General features: G+C 35.7%; 1 protein-coding gene across 1 annotated transcript in view; it reads right to left on the bottom strand.

Moving 5' to 3' along the window:
* LOC148948260 (uncharacterized) overlaps nt 1-27577 on the bottom strand; it is a 390778-nt gene that overhangs the window by 52652 nt on the left and 310549 nt on the right. The gene's annotated exons all lie outside the window — the stretch shown is intronic.

Consider the following 27577-nt stretch of genomic DNA (forward strand, 5'->3'; position numbering starts at 1 on the left):
TTTCAAATTGGTGACAAAACTAAGTCTTCGATCACGATAAACAGTGCAATAGGTCAAGTAACTACAATAATAAAGAGGGTTATTGACCCAAACAAACTTATAAATATTTAGAATCTAAAAGAAAAGACGATTCTTTTTGATTGACATCATGAAAAAATTATTTTTTCATATTATTTTATTATACAGAACTGCATTTGAAAACAAAAAATGCTAAGAGTTGTCATTGGGGGGAATCCACCAAGCTAACCAAATATAGATCAGAAAAAAAAAGTCAAACTTTGGAGGAGGTTTGGGCCGAGTGTTTGTGTGAAATACGTCGTGCTAAAATAAATGGCACCTCAGTATTTCATACAAGCACTAAACCCATACACTTGTAGAACAGAGTAATATCCAAAATATCACAAAAGGGACAAACTACACTCAATGACTGTATAAAACAAAAGCGCAAATTAAACTGAGGAAAATTCCAGACACGAATTATATATTAAAAAAAATTATAGGGAAGCCACAAAAAGATAAGCCCTATCTCTGAGCAACTTTTGGCTCGACATAGGCACATATTTTTAGTAAAATACCGCAGGCATGGAATATAGGTCTGCTACAAAAACCACACAAATTTGTGGGAATCAGGATATGATAAACGTACATTTGTATTAATAAAGAAAAATTAGCAAATGCAAGGCCAAACTTAATTAAAAATGTTAAAAAAGTATTAGCTGAAAAACTTCAGTACTTTTCTAACACAAAAACTTTAGAAGAAAATAAACTGAATGAAGTCAGTTAAACTCTTTTATACGCACTTATTGAACTTGCCGAACGACCTAATATGAAAATTGTACTAAATAAGTACAAATAAGTAGCATTAATACTACGGAGCCACCGTTACATTGATAAACGCGGGCCGAGATTAGTAGAAATATTGGACAAATGATCAAAGTAGTCAAGAAAATAAATTTGGCTCTCATATGTGGAAGTCGTTTTCAGAAAAATGACTAGCATGAAATAAATTGAAAGTAAGACACATAAAAGCCTTAAGAAATTGACGTTAAAACCTTAGAATTTTACTTAGGTTTAAAACCACTAAAAGTGGGGAAGTTAAAGTGAAAATAGTCATTGTCACTCGTTTTTCAAAAACAAAATTATTATGTGCCATGAAGGCCAGGTATTTTCGGCAGAAGGGCCACTTTTTCTGAAAAAAAAATAGCCCAAGAAAAAAATTGTAGCCACAAATTTTTAAAACTAATTATTTTGTGTGCTGGCTCATAATAGTCTTTTTAGCTGTAGCTGATGACTAGAGAACTCAGAAACGTTATAGGAGCTACCAGAAGGCAGCCCTGGTAAGCAAACCTTCAGAGTACGGGCACAAGTCAATTGGTAGTGCCAAAACAGGTAAAAAGGCGAATAGCTAAATTCTGAGCTTATCAAATCTAAGCTGTAAGCTAAGCCTTGTCCCAAAAGGACATTAGAACTGGGAAAAATTAGATGACAATTAAATACTCTATTAAACTGTCTCAATGACCGGACATTCAAAAAAATAAAAATGCTCAAGTTTAGGTATAAATAAACCGACATAGAGTAAAGTGAACACATGTTATTGACGAAATATACAGTTATAAATGTATTTTGCAAACCGTTAATAAATATGGAATTTGCATAGTATAAAATTGGAAATGTATATATTTTAATAACATTCTTCTCGTAAGAACTATTGCTAAGCCTTTAAATAACCGCTAATCAGATTTCTCTGTCATAGCGTGTAAGTCTAATTGTTAAAGCTAAAAAAAAAATGTGAAATTATTTTAATTATAAATTAAGACTTATCAGATTAAAATTCTTGCTGGATAGATTAAAAATGTTTATAAAGAATAAACATTGCAGTGTTTAAATAAATTGTAAGATTACATAGTTATTGTCTGTTTTTAAACAATTATGTTATGCATCAACATAACTTATGTCAGTATAAACAATATATAAATATATTAAGTTGGTATTTTGAGTGTTTTGTTTTAGAAAAAGAGAGTTATACAAATTTTTAGTTTAGCTTTGTGAGAAATCTACTTGAAAAAAATGCTTCTTGGTGGTTATAATACTAAAAAGTGTTTTAAATTAACTTTTAAAAAATTTTAGCCAGTATTTATTGGGTAGTTGTTATTTTAAAGTTTTGTGACTTCTGGTCAATGTATAAATCAGCGGTGTTGTTAAAAAAAAAAAAATAATCTGTATTAATGCTTTACTAATGAGTGTTTAATATGGTATTTTAAGTGTTTAATAATTAATGCTAATTTTAATATGTAAAGAATATAAATACAATTAAAATAAACCAGAAACGGAATGTTTCTATTTTAGCGGCACATTGTGTTTAGAAAACGAGTAATAAAATAATTAGCCTCTTACTTAACAAAAAAAAAAAAATTATTTGTATATATTAGTGTGTGATTTTTTTTCTTTGTGTATACAAACGTTAATGCTTTGTTCGCATATTGATATCAATTTTTTTCTTTAGATCTCAGACCTAGTTTTTTTTTACAACCTATTTTTGGTTAATTTTTGCCGATACCAACCAAATTTGGATGCAACTTCAGCCAATTTGGGTTCATGTATGATTCTAATATCAACCAATTTCTGGTGCATTGCAAGAGCTTATAGTTAACATAGGCCAAGATAATCTTTCTATCCAGGATCGAAATGTTTACCTTGTCCGAAATCAACATCAACAGAATCCAATAATAAGTGAGATCTTACTACCAATTTATTCACTGACAAGTGAATTTAAATCCGTAATTTTCAATGCTTAAGATGTATAAGCAAATGGCTTATAGCCTAAACATTCATTAAGTTAATGTAAAATGTGAATAAAATGTAAAGTGTTGTTTTTAAAGAAATATGTGTTTAAAAAACAAATTGTTATATATTGACTAACCAAGGCATTTCTAAAACGAAAAAAAAAATAAACGGTATATCAGCCACGTCACACAGATAAATTAAATTATTAAAGGGAATTAAATTTAAACTCAAATTCATAAACTTGTCTAATATTACTTGAAATTTAATTTTAGCAAAACTATTAATATTATGTTTAAGCCGCTTGGGGTAAATTTAAAACAGAAGATGCATATGAAGAGATTAAAAGATCAATTTTCAGTCCTAAAGAAAGAGAAAAATAGAAAAAAGGATGAGTTTAAAATTGAAATCCTTCAACAAAAAAAAAGGAGCATGACCAATATTGGACCAGAATCATAACCCCAAGGAAACCCATTGAGAGTATATGCACATAATGACCCAAAGATGGCAGCATAATAGGTTTAGACGAAATTAAGTTGTTTTAAAGATAAAATATTGAGAATTGGGACAATTCTTCTTTAAATAAGGAGTATTGTGGTAAAGCTTTCATATTTTGTTAATTTTTAAATTAGTAAAACTATATATGTCGCAAATATAAAGTTTTCAAAATACCACTTTTTAAGATAAGGATACAAATCGTGGAATGTGTGAGCTTGGAGGGAACTTGCTCGATAACCAATTTCCTGGCTAAATGCGTCAATTTACTGGAAGGACGTGGTTAGGTTTTTCATATATATACCCTAATTTTTGAGACTGAAGGCAGACTTTTTGACTTGCCGGGTGAACCTCTGCCCGTTTGTTTTCTCATTATAAATACCTTGGACTTTGTCTTATAATCGTAAGTGTCTAAGCATCTAATTTATATTTTATTGTTGTTATATTGAGACTTGTGGGCTACTTGGGAGAGCCAGTCCCAGTAGCCAGAATATATCCGATTTTATTATATGGTAAATGAATAAAAGTATTGTGTTTTAGACGAACTCTCTACGATCTATTTTTAGCCTCTCGAACATACTCAGTCGGTACGCCTTATTAGTTCGGTCATAGCCTAAGGCACGCTACCAAAGTTCAATTACCTTAGGGCCAGAGTTTATGTCCCCTATAAAGGGAGAATAAAGGCATCTAAGACTACAACCCCCAAATAACATAAATAAAGCTTCACAACACTAAGACATGGACTTGTTCTTATAACTACATTAACAAAATAATTCTGCATGGTGGCGAATTTGCTCCTAAGAAAGCGGAAGTTGACACAAAATAAATGGTTTAAATATACGTTTTTTTAAAACTTCATTTAACTAAGCTGATTTATTTTAGGCTTGGTATAATTATGGGCGGTGATGCGTAACCATATATCAGCTTTAAGATAGAAGCGTTGGTGGATCTTTGAGTAGGTAGGAGAGGGGAGAGGGACCTTGTTCCTGAAGTATTTAAATACACATTTTTATGCCCTAATTGTCTAACTCTCCATGAACCTTCAAAAAATTTAGTACAAAAAGAATTTTTTTCAACTGAAAGTAAGGACCAGCATTAAAGTTAAGACAAACAAAAATAACGGGGACAGCCCCCCCCCCCTCACCCCTTTCTTGTTAAGCCAAGGCTTTTAGTGCTTTAAAAAAGGATTCTTATTCTAATTCAACGGCCGTTCAGCAGCCGCTAATAAAGAATTGGGACAAAAAGTCATACTTTAGCGTAAAGAACGAGGGGTTGAGGATAGGGTTTGTTTCCCCCTTTTTTGAAAATAAGGAAAATCTTATCAGGCGCGTAACTTTTGATGGGTAAGATTAAACTTGATGAAACTTATATATTTGAAATCAGCATAAAAATATGATTCTTTTGACGCATCTATTGGTATAAAAATTCCGTTTTTTTGAGTTTCAGTTACTATTGACCCAGGTCGCTCCTTACTTACAGTTCGTTACCACGAACTGTTTGATGCCCAGGCCCAACCACGATATGATCCACTGGCCACACAAACCCCTGAGTTCTCGCTAATAAGTTGTATATTTCAGTGATAGTAAATTAATAGATAGTATCCAACTTCTTCTTTTTTTTCCGTTTAAAAATAAAATGTTGAATTGATGCCACACCTTGTCTTGTTCACCTATTGTTCTGGTAGGCAGGTAAATGTAATAGTTTATGCTACATAAGAAATCATGTTCGCAGTGGGAAGAGCACCATTAGCCCTCTCCCCCTCCCCTATAAAGGAATAAAGGAATAGACTAAAATATACCAGGATTAAGAGAGATTAAATATCAATTTCTACGAAAGTGACAGCAATGAGATTTAAGTATTAAATTTTCATTTCCGTTCTACGAAAGTGGCACCAATGAGATTTAAGCATTAAATTTTCATTTCAATTCTACGAAAGTGGCACCAATGAGATTTAAGCAATTAAGTTTTCATTTCCATTCTACGAAAGTGGCACCAATGAGATTTAAGCATAAAATTTTCATTTCCATTCTACGAAAGTTGTACCAATGAGATTTAAGCATTAAACTTTCGTTTCACCATCGACCCTACTTTTTCTTTTCTTTTGCAGTTTTCGTTTGTATCTTCTAAAGTTTTGAACTTCTTAGGGCAGTAGCAAATGTGTCAGTGTATTTACGTTGAACATTGAATGAGTAAAAACGAGTAATTAGATAATTCCCCCCCCCAAAAAAAGCGGAAAGAAATGTAGACGCTTTTAAAGATAGGAGCTTGAGAGTCTACAGTAAAGATCTCTGATACGGTGAATAAAATGAAATGATTTTCATTAAGATTGCTTTAATTTCGAGGGGTCTTTCCATCGTTTTTGAAAATCAGGCAAATTGTTCTCAGTTTTGTAACTTTTAATGGATAACTTAATAAATCTAGGATATAGGCTATATTCCTAGGCTATATTTGGAAACAGCCAAAAAAATGTTTCTTTTATCGTCCTTGATATTTCTTTATTTTTGGAAACATCTTGGGCTAACCATGAAATGTGGCTGCTATAAAGCTATAGCTCCCCTCTTCTTCTGTGTATAAAATTGTTTTCAGAGAAAAGTAAAGAGCCATATTAAATCATAAGACACACATACATAAAGTGATGCGATAATTTTAACTTGAAACGAACAGAAATAACTATCAATGAATAGGTGAAACCAAAAATGAACCAAGGTTAAAATAAATAATAGCAAGGATAGCAAGTACTATGGAAGATGCATTAAGGAATTCTAAAATTATCAGGAATGAAAGTGAATACTTGAGTAAAACATAAAAACGAACAGAAATCTGAAGCCCAGGAGTAGGCCTAAGGTCTCCCAAGCCTTTTAAAAGACATACAGTCATTTATGCTTTTCTGTCCTTTATGCGTTGTGAACATCGAGCAGTGTGTTTTTTATTCGCTATAACGTAAACTAACGTAAACTATAACGTACAACAAAAAAATAATTAATTTCTCAAGGATACCCAAGGTTTACGAAAAAGTCTTGTGCGAGAAATTTTGCAAAAGTAAATACTGAATCGCTTCTTAGCATAATTAATTCGTTGTTAAGGTATATTTCCTAGTAAATGGACAATTGCACTTTTAATAGCATTATATAAAAAGGATATAAATCTATCTAGATAACTATAGCCCAATTAAAATTTTATCCCCATTGTATAAAATCTTAAAGATCTTTTCAAATTTGATCGGGTAATACCATATTTAAAAGCAGATAAATCTGCCGCAAATAACTGTCACCCATAAAAAATTTATCACCGATGTTCAATGTCTTTGAGAACATACCAAAATGATTAAATACTACTTTTTTTTAGCTTTTTTGTTTTTTTTTATTGGATTTCAGTTTGGATTTCAAACAGGCTATTTTACAGAACAAAATGTTACAGTTGTTTTGTTGGAATTTATGCTTAGATAATATAAAGATTCCTTAGATAATAATAGCCATATATCAAGGCCGTATCCGGGGGGGGGGGGGTACCCGGTTTGACCCCCCCTCCCCTCCGAAATTTTTGAGCGAGTGAAAAATTAGTCTAAAAATATCTGTAAAGACAAAACCTTACCAGAAAAAAAATATGCTCCCACACTAAATCCTATTGCATTTTGCGGGTAAACGGTTCTGATCAGCTTACGCAATTAGGTAACCGTAGGTAACCCTATGTTCACCTGACCTTGCATAGCAAATTAGGTTTAATATGCGGTATTATCCTATTGCATTTTGTGGCATACAAAATCCTAATGCAATTTTGTGGGTAAAGGGTTTCAGCTTATGCGATTAGGTAAGCCCATGTTCGCCTTATTATGCAAGGTCAGACCTTGCACAGTAAATTAGGATTAATGGGGGATCAAGGTAAATTAGGATTTAAATTAGGTAAATTAGGAGGTAAATTAGGTCTGACCATGCATAGTAAATTAGGGTTAATGGGGGCTCGAGGTAAATGTTATAAGAGAGTGCAAGATTTTCAGTTGAGTTCAGTTCAATTTCGGACTTGGATAAGAGAAGAGCGATTTTCAACATGAAGAGGAGTGTGACATTACGTGGTTTTTCGCAGACAAGCGGACCAAGGATATTTCTTACAGTGGCGTTAGCGGGACGTCTGCGGAGCATTCATCTACACCTGTGGATCTGAAGGGCACTGGAGCCATCGTTGAAGCTTCTGAATCACACACACTGGAACCAACCACGAAGCAACACGCACCTGCACCAACCCAGTCTCCGGTTGTTGTTTGCAAATGACATCGGTCGTTTTGTCAACAAATAACCCAGTCTCGATGCAAATTCTAAACTTTGTTTGCTGAAGAGCCCTTGGACTCCAGATATCTCCTACATTTTTCCAGTATCCAAAAAACGGATGCTGAAGTTTCAGTTAACTTGGCTTACTCGTTTTAGTTGGTTGTCCTACTCTCCGTCTGAGGACGTTGCTTTTTGCAGATCTTGCGTTCTGTTCTCGTAAGAGACAGCTGGCAATAGGCTGCCACCAGCGCTTGGGGAATCTACTCACCAAACCATTCAGGAACTGGAAGGATGCGATAGAGTGCATCACAGCTCACCAACAAGTAGAGTTTCATAGAAACTGAATCGTATCGGCTGAAAAATTCGTTTCTGTCTCGGAGAAAAGGCAGGACAATATCGTGCACCAACTAAACGTGGCGAGGAAAGTGTAGGTGATATTTTGTCTGCGGCAGCAGCTTGCCCTTCGTGATACCAACGATTCCGGCTCCATCTCGGTCCCGGATCCAGAACCTTCTCACAACGATGGCAACTTCCGAGCACTACTGCGGCTGAGGGAGAGACACGGTGACGATGTTCTGAAGAACCATCTTCTTTCTGCGGCCGGAAATGCCCCATATCTTTCTCCAATCATCCAGAATGGTATTATCGCCGCATCCAGGGAGCTCCTTCAGCAGTCTATTGTGGAAAGAGTAAACGAAAGTCCATGCATTTCGGTGCTTGCCGATGAAATGGCGGACGTTTCGAATACCGAGCAGCTGTCTGTTTGCGTCCGCTACACTTTTAAAGGGAACCTGCATGATGACTTCCTTAGTTTTAACCCAGTTTCTGATTTGACTGGGCAAGGTCTGGCTTCATCAATCCTGTGATTTCTCAAAAGCCTTGGTCTTAATCTGAACAAGATGGGTGGTCAGGGATATGACTGTGCAGCAGTGATGAGTGGGCATGTTAGGGGTGTCCAGGCTGTTATAGGTGGAAAAGTATCCGAAGTCGCTTTACGTCCATTGTAGTGCACACAGTATCAACTTGGTCATCTCTTCTGTATGCTCTATTCTAGCGTTTAAGCATTTCTTCGATGTCTTGTCACAAGTCTGCAGTTTTTTTTTTACCATACTTCCCCCCACTCAGGACACAGAATTTAAAAGAGAAGATCAACGAAATGCTACAGGGTTCTAGGAAACGTACTTTAACCGGACTCTGCGAAACAAGATGGGTGGAGCACCACGATTCAGTCGTGCGTTTTCTTGAGCTGTACCGACCAATTCTGCAATCCCTGGAAGCTCTTGAAGAGAGCGGAAATGCAGTAACTTCTGCAAAAGCAGCGCAGGTGCTGGACACGATGAACCAGTCGCAATTTGTTGTGTCTCTCAATGTGGTCAAAGAGCTTTTCTGCCTTACGCTTCCACTGTGCAAGACTCTTCAGTCAGTTGACTGTGATTTGGCAGCTGCATGCAGGCACGTGGAAATTTCCCTTTCAAAAAAAAGGAAATGCGAGGAAATACTGCTACTGCTTTCACGTCTATTTTCGCCGAAGCTCAGCGTTTTTCCAGTGACTTAGGACTGGAGATGACTCGTCCAAGGACGAGAGGTGGCCGGAGTATGCATGCTGAAGATCCAGACCTTTTCAACCACTATAAAACCTCGCTCTTTATTCCTTTCCTGGACCACTTCACTTCCGAGCTGAAACAACGATTTGTGTTTCACCAGAAACTGCTGTCAAATCTCAGCGTCCTTTCTCCTGCCACAATTATTTCTGTCGACCTGAAGGCATTAAACCTGGAGTCATTGGTTGAATTGTATGGCGATATTCTTCCCAAGCCAGGCTGTCTGAAGCAGGCTGTCCAGCAATTGCAGACAAGTGCTGATTTTGTTATTTCTAAATACCCCAATGCTGGTCTTTTTTTAGTTGGTGATGCAAACTACCTTAAAATGTATTCTTTTTACGCCTCACTTAAAGTTAAGCAAATTGTTAAAATATCAACGACTCGGGGAAATACCTCTCTTGATGTTATTGTAACTAATATGTATAATTTTTACAACCCTCCCTCAGCTCTGCCTCCACTAGGTGGGATTTATCATCTTTCGATTCTTTTATCCCCCTCCTCAAATTTCAATCAGTTTTTCTCAGTAAATTATGGCAGTTATCACCCTCTTAAAAATTCTTGTCCTCTTTCTTTTGGTATGTGACTGAATGGTGAATATTGGTCCGATGCTTAGAGTTTAAAAAATTTGGATGAGAAAAAGGCTTTGTTCCACTAAAAACTAATTGACAAATATCAAATTTGCTTCCCGGAAAAAAATATTAAAAATTGCTCTAGTGATAAACCCTTTATTATCCAAACTATAAAAACACTAATTAGAACCAAATTGAAGCTTTTCAAAAATGGTAAACCAGATGAAGCCAATAAACTAAGAAAATCCATTAAAAGAGAAATTCGCAAATTGGCACGATCGTACTACAAAAATAAGGTCGAAGTATTGTTTACTAATAAACCAAAAAAACTGGTATTCTGAGGTTAAAAAGCTGTGTGGCAGGAGGCTTGAACAGCTTAACTTCAATCTACCCGAGTCCCCTGATATTACTGCCAATAATCTCAATAAATTCCTCGCTTCCATTGTCCAGAGTCTTCCACCACTGTCTGACCAATTACCATCAGGAGCCCTTTCCCCTTCTTTAACCACTGTTTCTCCGTTTGAGATAGAAAGAAGAATTCAAAAACTAAGAAAGACAAGTATTTGTCCTTTAGATATCCCCTTTCTTCTTATTAGTGCCTTCGGTGATTTCTTGTCTAAGCCCTTGTCTTTCCTGTTTAACAAGATTACCGAGTCTGGGCAAATTCCTACAATTTAGAAACAAGGTTTCATAACCCCTTTGAAAAAGAAAAACGGAAAGCCTGGTTTTTAAGGCGTTCGGCCTATAACTCTTACTCCTATTTTCTCGAAACTTTATGAAGGATTACTTGCAGATTGGCTAAAGGAAAAAATCCTACCTCTTGCTGACTTGAAACAATTTGGGAACCTAAAATCCACCTCTAATTTCCATCCCCTCGTTTCTCTTATTGATCACATCGGGAAAAGCCTAATTCCTGACTAAATTTAATTTCCATTGACCTTCAGAAAGCATTCGACCTTGTTAACCACAATATTTTAATTGAGAAACTTGTCAACGAGTTCAATATTGATCCCTTACTGGTGAAATTAGTTGCCTCCTTCTTAACAAATAGATCGCAAGTTGTCAAATACCAAAACCATTATTCAAATCCTCTCCCTGTCCACAACGGCATACCCCAAGGTACTCTCCTAGGTCCCCTCCTTTTTTCAGTAATGATCAACAGCCTCGCAAAGGAATTTCCTGACCGATGGAAATTTGTTGATGACCTAACGGTTGTTGAAACTTGCTTCAGAAATTTAATAAGTGACCCTATGAGGATCCTCAATGAAATTTGAGACGAGGCCTTAGACTTAGACATGACAGTAAACCCATGGACAGTAAGTCCATGATAATGCCCATTTGTTTCCCCAAATCCTCGCCCTATTTTCTTAATCCTATCCCTCCTGAAATTTCTGTATCCTCTTTTAAACTACTTGGCGTCACAATTTCTTCAAATTTAAAGTGGGATATCCACGTAAAAGATATAATCCATAGAACGAATGTGTCTATCGCCCTCCTTAAGCTCCTAAATAAATTCAGCGTTCCCCCTTCCCACTCCTTACAAATTTACACGTCTTTTGTCCGCCCGCATCTAGAATATGGTTGTCCAGTTTGGCACCCTGGTATCTCTCGCGAAGAATCGGAAAAAATCGAATCAATTCAAAAAAGGGCTTTGCGAATAATTTTCAAAGAAGGCAAGGTGCCATACTCTCTGCTCCTAAAAAAAGCTAGTCTGAAAACCCTGGAGCAAAGGAGGGTTTCGTTGTGCCTCCGTTTTGCAAAAAATGCCATAACAAACCCTCGGACGGCAAGTATTTTTCCCAAACGTCACTCCCCATCCAGATTACGGCCACCTCGAGCTGTTTCTGAGCCAATCCCTGCTTTGTCCCCCGTTCGCTGCGTTACTTCCAGATAATAAAGAACTTTTATCCCCTTCATTACAGAAAAGATAAATAAAATGTCTCAGTAGTTTCTTCCCCCCCCCTCTTTTTTGTTTATTAGCTGATGGTACTGCCCAAGTTCTTGCACTCATTACTTGCCCCCCCCCCTTTCTTGACCAGTTTTTATTGTTTTTAACTCTTTTATTGATTTACTGTAGTTGAATTATTGACATTTTCTTAGTATCCCTTTTAATTTAAATGCATTTATGTCTCGCTCTAAGTTTAGTTTGACCAGTTTTTAATGTATTTATGTCTCGCTCTAAGTTTAGTTTGACCAGTTTTTATCTTTTTAATTTTTTAATTGACTTTTTACATTTTTATTTTATTGACTTTTAAATGATTGTTCATTATGGTTTTCTCTATTTCGTTGTTGTTCTTTGCATTTTTAGTGTAACCATTTATATTGTCGACTCCAAAGTCCAAATTCGGCCCTTTGTGGGCTTGTGATAGCGATTTTTTTTAAATAAATATCTTATCTTATCTCTATGGCGCATCAAGTGAGAGAATGTTCCGGTATCAGAGAGGCCTACTTGTGCTGTGTCTTCGCTTCAGGCATGCGACACCACCTTTTTTACAAATGTTTTTCTTCTTCTGGCTGTTCATGCGACGTTACCTGTTAGCACTGCTACTCCGGAAAGAAGTTTCTCAACGCTCAGAAGGCTCAAAACCTGGCTGATAAATTCAAGAGGAGAAGAACGATCGAGTGACATAGCCCTCCTTGCAGTCCATAGGGACGTTGACATCTGCCCTGACAAGGTCATCGACATTTTTGCAGTGAAGAAAAATCGTCGCCTGGATTTCGTTTTATAGATATTCACCCTTACTTTTAGCTTAAAAAAAAAAAAAAATATATAGACTACTTTTACTATTTGGCTTCTTTTTGCGTTAAATGTTTTTGCTGTCTCCAAAAAAAAAATTAGCTTGTAGTATTTAACTTTATGTAAATACTTGTCTTGTTTTTGCGTTACTAAAATAAAAGAAAAAAAAATGTCCCTAAAAGATACGAGGAAATGAAGTGAAGGGATAATGAGACATTCTACCTATTAGTATTTTTTTTTGTAAAGGTAGAGTTTTTCATTTCTTTCTTACTTTTTTTTTTTCTTTTTTTTTGTTATTTTGGGGGATGGGGGGGGGGGTAAAAGTAAATTATATATCGGGGGAAATATAGGTTGATGAAAAAGGATTTGAAAAGTATAATTTAAGGTCACGATGGAAGGGGTGCACTAAGGGGTAAGGCCAGCCTGAGATATTGGATGAACCTAAAAGGTATATGAAATTTGAAATGTAGTATACCTCTATTTTTATAACCTGATATATTTTGGAATGCTCAATTTTATATAACTTTAATATTTTGAAGTTTTTGAAGAAGTTTTTTATTAAGAAAAAAGTAGGTGACATTAAATAAATTATGAGATATTTTTAAAGAAAATTTGAAAGTCACCGAGAGGAGAGGAGGTGAAAAAAAAAAAACAAAAAAAAAACTATGCCTAGTGGACGCGTCCTCGTACGCAAGAGGTGGACTAACGGTCTCGAGCTAACGTAATGTTTCTCGAGGATGTTAGACAAAGTCCATGGGAAAAAATCGGTTTAAACACCCCCCCCCCCGAACAAAAATCCTGGATACGGCCCTGCCATATATCGAATGGGTTCTTTGGCATTTAAAAAGTCATAAGATCCTCGTCCCAACAAAGCTATACCTTTTAACAAAATGGAAGATATAGATTTACGAGGAAAGGAACAAGAAATAGTAATAATATGCTCATGGTCATCAGATTGTCAAGGCTGTTGGCAATCATCTGTCAATCAGAAAATACTGCTTAGCAGAACATAGAAGTTCTTAAGATGGTGACGCCTCCCTAGCCCTATTACCAATTTTTTTTATCCTAAATAGAAAATTTACAGCTCCAATAAATGAACATTTTTTTATTGTCCATACTGCCATCTACCTTATAAGCCGTTGGCTATTTCGTTTTCTAAAATTGGCACTGGGGCAGAGGAATGCCATTATAAGCGCCTCCAAACTTAAATAGCTCTGAATAGATGAATAGCTGAATTGGATAGATGACTCTACTTCAATTGAACACGTAGAAAACATTGGTGTCCAGCAAGGCTCACTGATAAGGTCTATTATCATTTAATAATCATTTAATATTAATGGAACGAGAGGTAAGGACTTTTTTATTGATGATCTCTATGTTAATTACGACATTGTTTGTCTCCAAGAACATTTACTGACTGCCTTTAGCGAAAATTTTCTGAGACGAAGCAGTGATCACGTTGTTTTTGTGCGTCCAGCTAAAATTACGCGTGGCCGCCCTTCTGGCGGCTTAGCATGTGTTTTTAAGAAAAATATTTCTGGTGCGAGTCCTGTGCTTTTCCAATCAGATGACACTTTTCTAGAAGTGCGTCTTGGTAATGTTGTATTAATTAATGTGTATCTGCCATATAATGATCGTTCCATTCGTTCACTTCAGAATTTCTCTTGTGCTTGTAATGGTCTTAAAACTTTAATTCAAAAGATATCGGATAACGGGTTGCATTTTGTTATTGCTGGTGATTTTAATACCGATCTGGTTTCTGATAATGTAAGGAATGGTCAGCTTTTTTATTCTCTCCCGGCTTATAAAATTGTTCGGAAGTCCAATGATTATACGTATATTCACCATTCAGGTAGTAAATCAGACAATGATCACGTTATTTTTTCTGCATCTCTTGTTTGCTCACCATTTATGCATCATTTTGACGAAAATGATCTTGATCACCTTCCGCTGTCTTTTTATTTATCAGAGTCTGTTGTTTGGTTTGGTAGCGTGTCTAACAATCGCGGTGGACATTCTAAATGGTCTTATAAGCCTGATTGGAATGATGTGAATTTTTCTGTTTATCTTATAACTTTGGCTTCAGTTCTAAGTACGATTTATGTTCCTTATCAGCTTTTGCAGTGTAGTCAGAATTTTATTTATGCTAAATATGAAATAGACCGATATTATCATTCTATCTTCTCTGCTATGAAAGAAGCTGAAAAAATTTCTGTCCCAGTAAAGCGAATCCGAAAGAATACTCAAAAGCCTCTTTGGTCACTTGACCCTAACCTTAAGGCCTGTAAAAATAAAGCTAAATTTTGGCTAAAAATTTGGACAGATGTGGTCGGCCTAGGTACGGTAATGTTTTTCTTATTAAACAGAAAACTAAATTAGAATTTGAGAAGTATCTAAAAAGTGTCCGATACCGAGGGCTTGATTTTCCATCTTCGCCTAAAGATTGGAGGAAAGTAATTAATTCAAGTAAAACAGACAATTCTTATGTAAGTAGTATTGATATTCCACCAAGTTCTTGGCATGCATATTATTCGAAGATTTTCTCCGTTTTGAATTATTCTGTTCATAGAAAGTTTGGTGAAGCGTTTGTTAAAATTGTCCCTAGATTTCTAAATCAGCACTTTGTTTTGCCTATATCGCGTTGTGAAGTTTTGAATGCTTTGAATCATCTTAAGTCGAAATCTATTGATGCTGATGGTATCTCTAAAATGCATCTAACTCCCCAATGTGCTGAACTTGTGTCACATCTTGCGCTTTTGTTTCAAATCAGCTTGGCATCTTCTGTCGTCCCAAAAAGTTTTTTGTGTGGCAGCGTGGCTTCAATTTTAAAAAGAGGTAAACCGCCTACAGAGTGCTCTTCCTACCGTCCAATTTCTGTTTCTTACAATATTAGCAAAGACTTTGAGTATATTCTTTTACCTAATCTAACACAAAATATTTCTTTCTTTGCTGAAAATCAACTAGGTTTCAGACATGATTTAGGGTGCCAACATGCTCGTCATGTCCTTTCTTCTACTTTAATTTCTAATTCTTCTAAGGGTAAAGGCGTATATCTCTGTGCACTTGATCTTTCAAAGGCTTTTGATTCTGTTGTTCATTACCAGCTTTTCTTTTCTTTGGCTTCTTCTGGTGTTAATTTTTCGGTTATTTACCATCTACGGTTTTGGTATTCTAATTCTTACCTCCGCCTGAAATCTTCTCCAGAAACAACTATTAAAGTGCTTTGTGGTGTTAGGCAGGGAGGTGTTTTATCACCAACCCTGTTCAAAATTTGTATTTCTACTGTTCTGGAAAAGATCTCAGGCACTTTGAAAATATTTCCTTTTGCTAGTTCAATAACCCCACAATAAGGCCTGTTAGTTTCAACTTTACACTCCAAACTGTTCCAAAGAGTGTTTCTGTTACGCCTTTTTGACGACCTTAAAGATGGCGTGTTGCGATTAAGTTCCAACTTAATCCCCAAATCAATTCTTGACAGGTGCTCTTTTGACATGCCCTCTCTTGACGCTCTTTTTAACATTTTTTTTTTAATTTAGTTCAACACCCTATCCAGCATTCTCTGAAAGTCTCACCTGAATGCCCTTCGTGTTTTTGGGAAGTAAAGTTCAAAATACATACCTTTCTAAATAAAACATACTATATTTAAGCATTGAACTTCTTGTCCCGAGGCCTATGGGGAGGTTGACATCCCCAAAGGCATAATTAGTGGATCTTTCAGCCATACTGAACCAAATAGCTGGCTTGAAATTCGAATGTGTTTTGGGGAATGATAGGCTTGGGGGGAAATAGTTGTCCTCTATTCACTTTTAACTCTTATAAAGGGCACTAAAACTTGCGATTTCCAATCACATCAGTCCCATCCCTTTCGAAGTTTATACAGCCACCCGTTCCATGAAACCAGCCTGAAGTAATAGCCCATCGCCCTATGTTCAGTGTTGACAAACTTTGAAGAAAACATCCTTCGCCGATCGCCCATTCTTTCAAATTGATTACAGTGATGCCACATGTTGTCTCCTATAACTTAAAGGACTATTAAAAATACTTTAACACAATTACTTCAGAGCAGAGGAGATTCTAAGGGGACAGACACTACTTTTTGGGACTAAACCTTATCTGCTTGACTAGTAGCTCATTTTAAAGCCCATTTTTCTCTGATTCATAATATATACGTCTTACCACGTTTAAAAGTCTTGAATTCAATTTTGTTCCCAAATTAAGTTTTTTTAAGAAAATCAAAATTCTTATCTTACAAAAAAGCGGGTGATAGCCTTTCATTGGCTTATTATGTCATTTACAGTGTTTTTATGAAGAGGAAAACAATAGGCCCTAGATTTACCATTAAATTCAATATTTTGTTCATTGCTACAACTCTTTGTGACTTTTTCATTTAACCAGGGCGATTTTCTTATCGCCCTAGTCTTAAAATTCCAGTCATAAGGTCAAAGAATGAGAAAAAGGTTCCTATTCTTCTCAAAACATGGAGTGCTATCATCAGACAGATGAGACGTTTCAAATGAGCTGTCACTCACCACAAATCGGAGCAAAATATCAATTGACTCACAGAAGAGGAGATTCTAAGGGGTCAGACACTACTTTTTGGGACTAAACCTTATCTGCTTGACTAGTAGCTCATTTTAAATCCCATTTTTCGCTTATTTATCATATATACGTCTTACCGCGTTTAAAAGTCTTGAATCCAATTTAGATCCCAAATGAAGTTTTTTTTTAAAGAAATTCAAAATCCTTATCTTACAAAAAAGCGGGCAATGGCCTTGCTTTGGCCTTTTATCTCCTATAAAGTGTTTTTATGAAGTGAAAAGAATAGGCCTTAGATTTACCATAAGATTCAATATTTTCTTTATTGCTACAACTCTTTGTGACTTTTTCATTTAACCAGGGCGATTTTCTTATCGCCCTAGTCTTAAAATTCCAGCCAATAGATCAAAGAATGAGAAAAAGGTTCCTATTCTTCTCAAAACGTGGAGTGCTATCATCAGACGGATGAAATGTTTCAAATGAGCTGTCACTCGCCACAACTCGGAGTACAATCGCAATTGACTTACAGCAGAGGAGATTCTAAGGGGTCAGACACTACTTTTTTGGACTAAACCTTATCTGCTTGACTAGTAGCTCATTTTAAAGCCCATTTTTCTCTGATTCATAATATATACGTCTTACCGCGTTTAAAAGTCTTGAATTCAATTTAGTCCCCAATTAAATGTTTTTAAAAGAAATTAAAAATCCTTATCATACAAAAAAGCGGGCAATGACCTTGCTTTTGCCTATTATCTCCTATACAGTGCTTTTATGAAGTGAAAAACAATAGGCCTTAGATTTACCATAAGATTCAATAAGATTCATAAGATTCTCCACAGCAGAGGAGATTCTAAGGGGTCAGACACTACTTTTTGGGACTAATTCTTATCTGCTTAAGTAGTAACTCATTTTAAAGCCCATTTTTCTCTGATTCATAATATAAACGTCTTACCGCGTTTAAAAGTCTTGAATTCAATTTAGTTCCCAAATAAAGTTTTTTTTTTAAGAAATTCAAAATCCTTATCTTACAAAAAAGCGGGCGATGGCCTTGCTTTGGCTTATTATGTCCTATACAGTGTTTTTATGAAGTGAAAAATAATAGTCCTAGGATTTATCATGGAATTCAATATTTTCTCCATTGCTAAAGCTCTTTGTGACACTTATTTAACCAGGGTGATTTTCTTATCGCCCTAATCTTAAAATTCCAGCTATAAGGTCAAAGAATGAGAAAAAGGTTCCTATTCATGTCGAAACATGAAGTGCTATCATCAGACAGATGAAACACTTCAAATGAGCTGTGATTCAATACAAGTCAAAGCACAATCACAATTAGCACAATTTTGTAAGCTCTTTATGACTTTCTTATTTAACCAGGGCGATTTTCTTATCGTCAGTCTTAAAATACCATGTTTAAGGTCAAAGAATGAGAACAAGGTCCAATTTTGGTGCCATATGCCACCTTACGATCAGTGGCGGTGCGTCCACTAGGCAAACACCAACCTGAATTAATAGCCCATTAGAGAAACAATTAAAAAAAAAACAAAGTTTTTCCGAGAGAAGTAAAGAGCGAAGTTGAAACTTAAAACGAACAAAAATTATTACTTCACAGCCTATCTAACAGATATCAATAAAACTAATGCAAATAAATAAACATGTGATATTTTCCTATGTTTGTAATATTACAGAAAACTAGCGCAGCGCTTTTCCCTGCGACTACGGAGGGTCATACCATCACCAAAACCAAGAATTTTGACTTTTGAACTACTTTGAACAAAATGGCTATCTCAAAATTAAGATTGGATGACTTTGGAGGAAGGGGCCTTCAGGGGGGGGGGGGGTAGTTGCCCTCCAATCTTTTCGATCACTTAAATAGGGCACTAACAAATTTAATTTCTGTTCGAATGAACGGTTAATGATCTCTTTTATGTTGTTCTGGTCACCCCCTAGCCCTGCTAGAAAAAAAAAGAAAAAACGGGAGACGGATCAGTGCTACCCACGCAAAAAGTAATTTTCCTTGTTTTTCAAAGAGGAGAACTGTTATTGGCTTATTTAAGGTTTTCATCCATACTGATTCCAATGGTACAACTTTCCTTTTGATCTGATGCCAGTTTCAAAGGGTTTTCGGCTCTTTTTCAAAATCATCTAAACTTTATTTTCTCAGTAAACTTTAACTTTTAAGACAAACCGAAATAGTAGTTACCATTCCTGAATCAGTGTTACATAGCAATTTTTTTCACTAGGCAGTTTTTTTCAAAACGCATTTTTTTAACTTTCGGTTACTATGGGCTGTGGTTCGCTCATTACTAGGTTGCAGCAGCCGCTGCAACCATGACTCCTGTTTTTGTTATTGCGATTTTTCAGCCGTAATCCTGCGAGGCGTAATGTGAGATTAATAGTATAGGAGGAAAACTACCCCTTCCTTATCCCCGTATCCACCTCAAGGTCATAGAAATTTTGGAGGGTGCGCATTCGATCCTGAATCAGTGTTACATAGCAATTTTCTTTCACTAAGTAGTTTTTTTCAAAACTCGTTTATTAACTTTCGGTTACTTTGCGCTGTGGTTCGCTCTTTACTATGTTGCAGCTACCGCTGCAACCATGACTCCTGTTTTTGTTATTGCGATTTTTCAGCCGTAATGCTGCGAGCCGTAATGTGAGATTAATAGTATAGAAGGATAACTGCCCCTTCCTAATCCCCATCTCCACCTCAAGGTCAAAGAAACTCTGGAGGGTGCTCATTCGATCAGAAAATGAGAGTTCTTTTATTATAAGTGGAAAACGATTGGAGACCAACCAGACGAAGGGAGTATTTTTGGTGAGGGGATGGGGGTAAACGCCGGTTCCCACCTATTTTGTATTTTCTTTTTGATTGCTCGATTTTACGTCTGTTCAATTTTGTGTCTTTTGAGAAATTATCAGTTGACACAATGCCCAAAAACCCAAAGGATTTTGATTTGTAACAAAATCTGCTTGTGTTTCGTACAAGTGTCAAAGTTCATGATTGTAAACGGATATGATAGCTGAATTCCCACGCCATAGAGCTCTGACAATAATTATCAATTCCACAGGGACGAGGACAAGGAAGCCGCCAAGGTTGAACAAGGAACCGGCCTTTTGACCATAAATTTTGAATAATTAAAATTTTGGATAATTTAAGAACGGCCTTGTGAAGATTCGCTGGATCCTAAGGCAAGACCTTTTGTATAAGTTGAAAAAAAAAAAAAAACAGCTGTATGTGAATTTGTCGTTTAGTCGAGATTTGAAAATAATTGAAACCAAATCAAATTTCTTTACCTATTTCTCATTCATTGGTATTTTTTCTTACCAAAATTGATCTGGCATTATTTTGGATATTCCCAATATTAATTAAGCTATTGCTGAGTGACTCGATAATCTACTGACAACATTATTCAAGCTATTTATTTGCGACTTCTTGAAAATATAGACTATTGACTAAAACGAACATATTGACTAAAACGAATCTCTACCATAACGAATTTGTGACTAACAGAAAGAACAACAATATGGAATGTGTTCTACCATATGCTGGACTGAAGAATTTGGGAAATTCATGCTACATCAACGCTGCTTTACAGGTAAAATATTCATTTCATTAAAATATTAGCCGTTTTGGAATTTTACCCCCATTTCATTATTCCCAGCCTTTCTAGTCCAGAAATGGCACCCAAAGTATGAAAACAGTTATGTAGCAGAATTCAGGTAATTCTTCCCACAATTTTGGAAATGAAAATAAACTCAGTTTATAATACCATTCATCGTACCTACACGAGAAATGATCTTTTGTTGAAATTTCGATTCACTTCTAAGTAATGAGTGTCTTTTTGATTTAGCGACAGGTTAAGTAGTTCTTTAAGCCTAAAGGCACATTTCTTTCGAACTAGCAAAATTTTTCACTAGTAATTCGATATGCAAACCTGTCCACTTAGTTAACCTATTGTCTCGAAGCTACTCGCCTGGAGCTACTTTCTTAAGTAATACTAAATTAAATTGTTTTAAACAAGTAATTAAACATATATTTTTCTTTTTTAATTTTTTGTTTAAAAAGAGAAATAACACTGTGTTTTAATTTTTTTCCACTCTAAGCTTATTTTTTCCTTCAGTTCTTGTACCGCTTCATCGTTCAGCTCCTTAATAAGGCTTGAGTTGTCTTATCTTTCATAAATTGGAAGAGACTAGAAATTACATAAAAAAATAAATTTTGAACTGAAACTATAGAACAACATTAAAACTGAAAACAAACAGAAATTATTCCGTTTAAATAAAAAAGATCATGGTAGCGTTGTTTCTATATTAAATTTGATAAAAAACGGTAAAATTCTACTTTAGCTACTTTTGGCTATCTTGGCTAGGGGTTAGGTTAGGAAAAAGAAACTTTCAGGGTTGGGTCTACAGGCTAAAGTATGTCCCAGGAAGGGATTTTGAAGTACCTGCCTCCACTACTTCTCCTTCTAGAGGGTCCTGACCTTTGATGACCTCTAGAAATCTGCGTGTTATAAAAGTGAAACCTTGCAAAATAGATCTTCTGCTTAAATGAAGTACAACAAATTTTTTTTCACCGTTACAACTTTAATCAATCCCAATTTATAAGGTTTTAAAGATGTGCAAAAACATTTCCTAAATTTGAAAAAAAAACATTTATAAGGCTTAAAATTCTACTCAAATAACAGGAATTACATTTTCGGAACTAACACCAGATAAAAAGAAACTCATCACTAAAAGTTAATGTAAAAGCTGTTTTGTCAAAATTTAAAAATTTATATTTTAATAGGTCAAAATAGCCCTGTCATATAGGCAAATTTCAGGACCCTCGAGACGGAGAAGGAGTTGAGGTAGGTACTCCAAAATGGTGGCCGGCATTTACCCCACCACCCCCAGCGAATACCCCACTCCCTCACCCCCGGAAAATACTCCTATGGAAAATACCCCCCCCCCCCGTAGAAAATACACCCGGGCAATACCCCCCCCCCTCCGCGGAAAATACCCCCCACCCCCGCGTAAAATACCCCCCCCCCCGTGGAAAATAAGGCTTTCCAAATTTGAGAATTTTTTTTGAGTTTTATTTTTTTTTATTTCAGTAGGGGGAAGGAATTTTGGTATTTGTGTATTATGCACCACTCACTAAAATTTAAGCTGTGTAAAACTCGAGAACAAACCTGTTTCTTTGTTAGTTTTTTTCAGCTTAGCATGAGACAACACAAAGAGAAGTGACAGAATATATGGGAAATATATAATTTGGGCTATATATTTGCACATAAGGGGGGGGGTGTAAAGTATTTGGACCTTTTGAAGTCAGAAAACACTTCTTTCTAAGTATGGCCACTAAAAAATTACAGAAGAATGGCGAGGTATCTGGAAATTTTGTTAACTAAAAAATAAAAATGAAAAAAAATCCCAGCATAAAGTGTATGTGGTGTTTCATTTAAGCGTTTTTTCCAAGGGTTAAGTATTTTTTTTCAATGACCTTTTTTCCAAGTATTAAATACTATTATTAGGTTAATGTATTGTTTCATTCGAATATTTTATGATGATCGCTGATCAAAGTTTATGTTATTTGTGTCTTTCATTGATGTTATTTTACTATGTTCATGGCCGTATATTTGGCTTTAAAATACACTTCTCTATCTATCTGTCTAATATGCAGAATACTTGTACCAAACACATTTTGCAAGTACCCCCCCCCCCTAATATGCAAATATATAGCCCAAATCTATTTCTAAAGCAATGAAGAAACTAACGTAAAAATTGGTGCGTTCTCGAATTTTACACAGCGTAAACTTGAGTGAGTGGTGCATAATACACAAGTACCAAAATTCCTCCCCCTACGGAAAGAAAAAAAAGTTAAACAAAACTCTCAAATTTGCAAAGCCTTATTTTCCATGGGGGGATTTACCGTGGGGGTATTTTCCAGGGGGTAAACGCCTAGAACCCTTCAAAATACCTTCCCAGGACATACTTTGCCCTGTAGACCCTTCCCTGAAAGTTTCATATTCCTAAACCTGACCCCTTAAAAAAAAGCCAAACATAAAAACAAGAATATTTATTTAGGAATCAAAAGTATATGCGTAGCCTCCCGAAAATAAACCAATCTATACCGCTTTTTATAGTCTCACAGGAGATGTGATATCAGTAACTTTCAGTATACAATTAAAATTATCTTAAAACTTTGTCATAAAAATGATAGATTTAAAGTCATTGAACAGCATATAAAATAATTGACTGATTCATCAGGTAACTTCTTGGTCTCACCTAGTATTGCTCAAAAATGAAGAACATCAACCCTAATATGAACTTTGGAAATTCGGTCTTTAATGAGAACTGTTTGACAACAACCTTAAGACTTTTGTGTAAAGACCGATGGTTGAGGAAGGGGTAGCCCTCCTCATATACGGAATAATTGCTGCTCATTTTAAGTTTTAATGTTGATTCTTACTTTCAGCTTAAAAACTTTTTTTTACTTGATCTCTCTAAAAATGAAGATTACGACACGTTAGGATAAACTATTGTTCTATAAGAATGACTCTTGTTAAGTAAATATTTGTATATATTTTATATAGTATGACTATATCTCATTTTGATATATGTATTAATATTAAAATCCCCTTTTTAGTTTCGGTTACTGTTGAGCCGTGTCATTCCTTAGCCTACCTACACTTCATTACGACAAACTGTATGAAAAGTTATTGTTTTAGTAATTTTTTTTTACAGTCGGCACGGATCACTGTTTACACTTAGTTTGCTGCCACAACCTGCTTGAAATGATTTCTAAAATAATTATGAAACTAATTAATATTTACAAAGTAAATTGATAAAAAAAAGACTTAAGAAAATATTTATATGGATTTCCGAGTTTTCTCATTACTATGTGCATCTGAGGTACTGTTCATGTTATTTCATTCCCCATTTAACTAATATGGAAGTGATACATGCTGTATAAAATCACTCGCGCAATATTCCACCCCGTATAATATTTACATGTGTATATTTCTATAATTGTCATAAGTTAGAGAACGTCGTAAAATAAAAAAATCTTGTGATTAATTTTTGCCTTTTATGTGTTATTTCAATCCAAAATATTCATAGAGGGGATGGAGACAAAAAGAGGAACCTACTTGGAGGTTTGCAACGATCTTTGTGTATTTTGTAAGACACATCAACTTTGTATAGAATACTGCAAGGGAGGTGTCATTAAGCCTGATGATTTTTGCACTGCATTAAGAGGTAAGCTAAGTGACCTAACAAGAGAGCAAAAATGCAGAAGAGAAATTTTAAAAGAGGGACTGTAAACTTCTGGTTCATGATTTCTTACCATTTAGATTTGTATGGTATTCTTTTCATGCTTCCTAGCATGGCTGCTCAAGAAATCATGGTTGCAGTGGTACCTGCAACCTAGTAAAGAGCGAACTACACCCCATAGTAACCAAAAGTTAAAAAAATACGTTTAGAAAAAAAAAACTGCTGACTGAAACAAAATTGTCATATGACACTAATTTAGCAATAGTAACTATTATTTCGGTTGATCTTAAAAGTAAATACCTTGGTCTAAATGCCTTGAATGTATCTATGGTATTTACTCACCTTCCCCCCATTAACACCATTACAGGACCAGTGCATAATTGCTAATATGCACAAAACATATACTCATTTTCTGGCCTGAAAACTTAAGAAATTCCCCTCCCCCATTCATGAACAAAACTCACAAGCCTGTTCCTCCTTCTCCACACAGAAATATCGTTGGGATCCAAGTATAAGTGTTGTAAAGTGGTTGTTAATCTGATCCTTGGAGGAGGTAAGGAGCACTGTCTTAAGGTGACTAATACTAGGATAGTTTTTCCTTAGTTTTGGCCTGCCTAGTTATACGAGGGGCAGTGTTTCCACTTCTGCCAATTTTTCGGGATATCTGCCGAATTTTTAATCCATCTCCCGACAAAAAAAAAAGATACCGAATCTCCCGAAAACTTAATCCACGGAAAATTTTAGTTTGTGGTCATTCTTTGTTTTTTATTACCTGGCCGTTGTCTGTGGTCTTTTATGGATTTTCCCTAACGTCCCAGGTAATTGAGGTAGCACGACTTGAATTTATTGGCATATGTATGAACATTGCCCATTATCCATTCCACAGTGATTGCATTGATTTTCTGTTTTTGATCATTTAATCACCTTCAAGGTTTGTGATTAACTAATTATTTCTAATTCATAAACTAACCAAAGGGGTCGGCTTGCACCAAGAAGATGGGAACTAGCACTATGTTGGTCCAACTGACTCAGTAGGTTCAAAACGATCCAAAATTACTACAAATTTAAAGAAATATAACAAATATTAGACTTTGTCTGCAGTTGCTCTGTAGAACTGAAGGGGTTTGCATCAAATGATCTAGTACAAGATACTGAGACAAAAATTGCACCATTTTGAAAACAATTTACCATTTTTGCTGGTTGACAAGCTAATCCCATTCCTGAAAAATATGCAGCATAATATACAGCATAAATGTTACTGATAAAGTAAGATTGGGTAAGCAGAAAGTGACGAATATAGTCCGCCAGGGCCTGTCAGTGTATTATAAAACATAAAATTACAAAGAAAGGACGAAAATGAGGACAGTTAAAAGCCAGTGAAAAAATTGAAATTAGTTTTATTGAACCCAAAAAAGCTAAGTCACCTACCCACCCGTGGCCCATATTTAAGACGCTACTCGTTGCCAGGGTGGTCGAGAAGTCCCATTGACAAAGAGTGGCGAGAACATTCCAATAGTGTCAATGGTGATGAAACAGTAACTGTGACAGCCGTGGATTACTGAAAATTGGCTTTAGGTGTGAGGGACCACCGTGGAAACCAAATTTAGCCAAGTTTGTACAATACTTGTTTTCCTTGCAATTTTCGAACGTTAACTTCAGAAAGACTGTTCAGCTTACTCAATGAAGTAAAAGCAGACAGAAAGAATCGTTTGGTAACAGTAACTTTGGCTTCCACAATTCAGACGAAACGAGCCGGAGTTACAGCAGACACACTGACGGTTGACCAGCCCCTCAGAAAGAGACTAAAAGGAGTAATATATATATATATATATATATATATATATATATATATATATATATATATATATATATATATAGAGACGTATTATAGAGCGATAGAGACATATTATGAATGTAATACGGTATCTGAGAGTTTTACTATTTCTTATACTTTTTTTCAGTTATGTGAATACTAGTGAGCTGCGACTTTGCGTTTTCTCTTTATCATTTGTGAATAACTCTGGGGTTGGTGGTAAAAAAAAATATCCGCTTAACTCAGACTCAATGGTCTAAGGCCTGGTGTCCGTATTTCGTCTAGATTTTCTGTCCCCGTCCTGAACTTAGCGTGCTGTCATATGGAGCCTGAAAGGGCGAGAAAAAGTAGGGGGTCGATGAAGAAAAATGTCTTAATTAAACAGGTTTTAGAGTCTGAATGAAATACGACTGCACTTAGTTTCAAAATTAAATACATATCAAGCTTCTAGCTGACATACAACTAACAACTTAGAAGTTTGATTTTAGAAATAATAAGAAAAAAGAATAGAGCGAGAGCCCCTGAAAAATATTGACGGGAGGTGCCCCAAGTCCCCCAAAATCTTCTTCCCGCGCCACTTTTTTTCGCAAAATCGTACGATCAAAATTCTGAGATTGCTTTTATGTTCAGCATAGTTGAAAGGCCTAATAACTAAGTTTTTGGAGATAACTTGACCCCCCACAGTCTCTGAGGAAAGGTCCATAAGTTATAAAATTATCCCTATGTTTACGTATAATATTTGTATAGTATTAATATTTTGGGAAGTATGCATAAATTTTTTGGGTGCGAAGGGGAGGACTAATTTTTTCCTGGGGGGACTTTGTGCGGGGAGAATTTTCCATGGAGAAGGGATTTTCCAGAGGATGAAATTTTCATGGGAAATTTGCCAGAATTCCTATACGAAATTTCTTTATGTCTTGCTTTCTCTTTGCTGACTCAATTTTACGCGTGGAGATGTTAAGGGTAATTGTCCAGGGTAAATTTTCACCAGGATTGAATTGTCCAGAGGATATTTCCGTGGGGAGGGTGATTTTTGCCGGGGAGGTGGAGCCATATTTCCTGGATTTATTAAAAAACGATCAGAAATTAAAAAAAAAACAAATTTTTTCAACTGAAAGTAAGGAGCAAAATTAAAAATTAAAACGAACAGAAATTATTACGTATATGAGGGGCATTACCCCTCCTCAACACCTCGCTCTTTTTTACACCACGCTAAAGTTTGAATTTTGTGTCCACAATCTATTAGTTAGCCGGCCAACTGTCGCGCTCATAAACCAGTGTTTAAATGTAGTACATTAAATGCTGAACCTCATAAAGTCTCTATGCTGAGATTATTATGGAGCCGATCTCTGAAGAAAAAAATTGTAATATTTTGACATAAAAATATGCCAAATCTCAATCACAGATTGTAAGAAGTAGCACGGAGTGTCCTAGGTGTATCGTTTCGGTGTTCGCACCCGGTTTGACATGGACCTAACAGTCTTACATGTAACCGTTTTTGCTTCTGAGCCTAAATTTCAATTTCCTTA

This window comes from Artemia sp. Qi Xiang Cuo, chromosome 9 (assembly GCF_049724085.1).
Source record: "Artemia sp. Qi Xiang Cuo chromosome 9, ASM4972408v1, whole genome shotgun sequence".
Lineage (NCBI taxonomy): Eukaryota > Metazoa > Arthropoda > Branchiopoda > Anostraca > Artemiidae > Artemia > Artemia sp. Qi Xiang Cuo.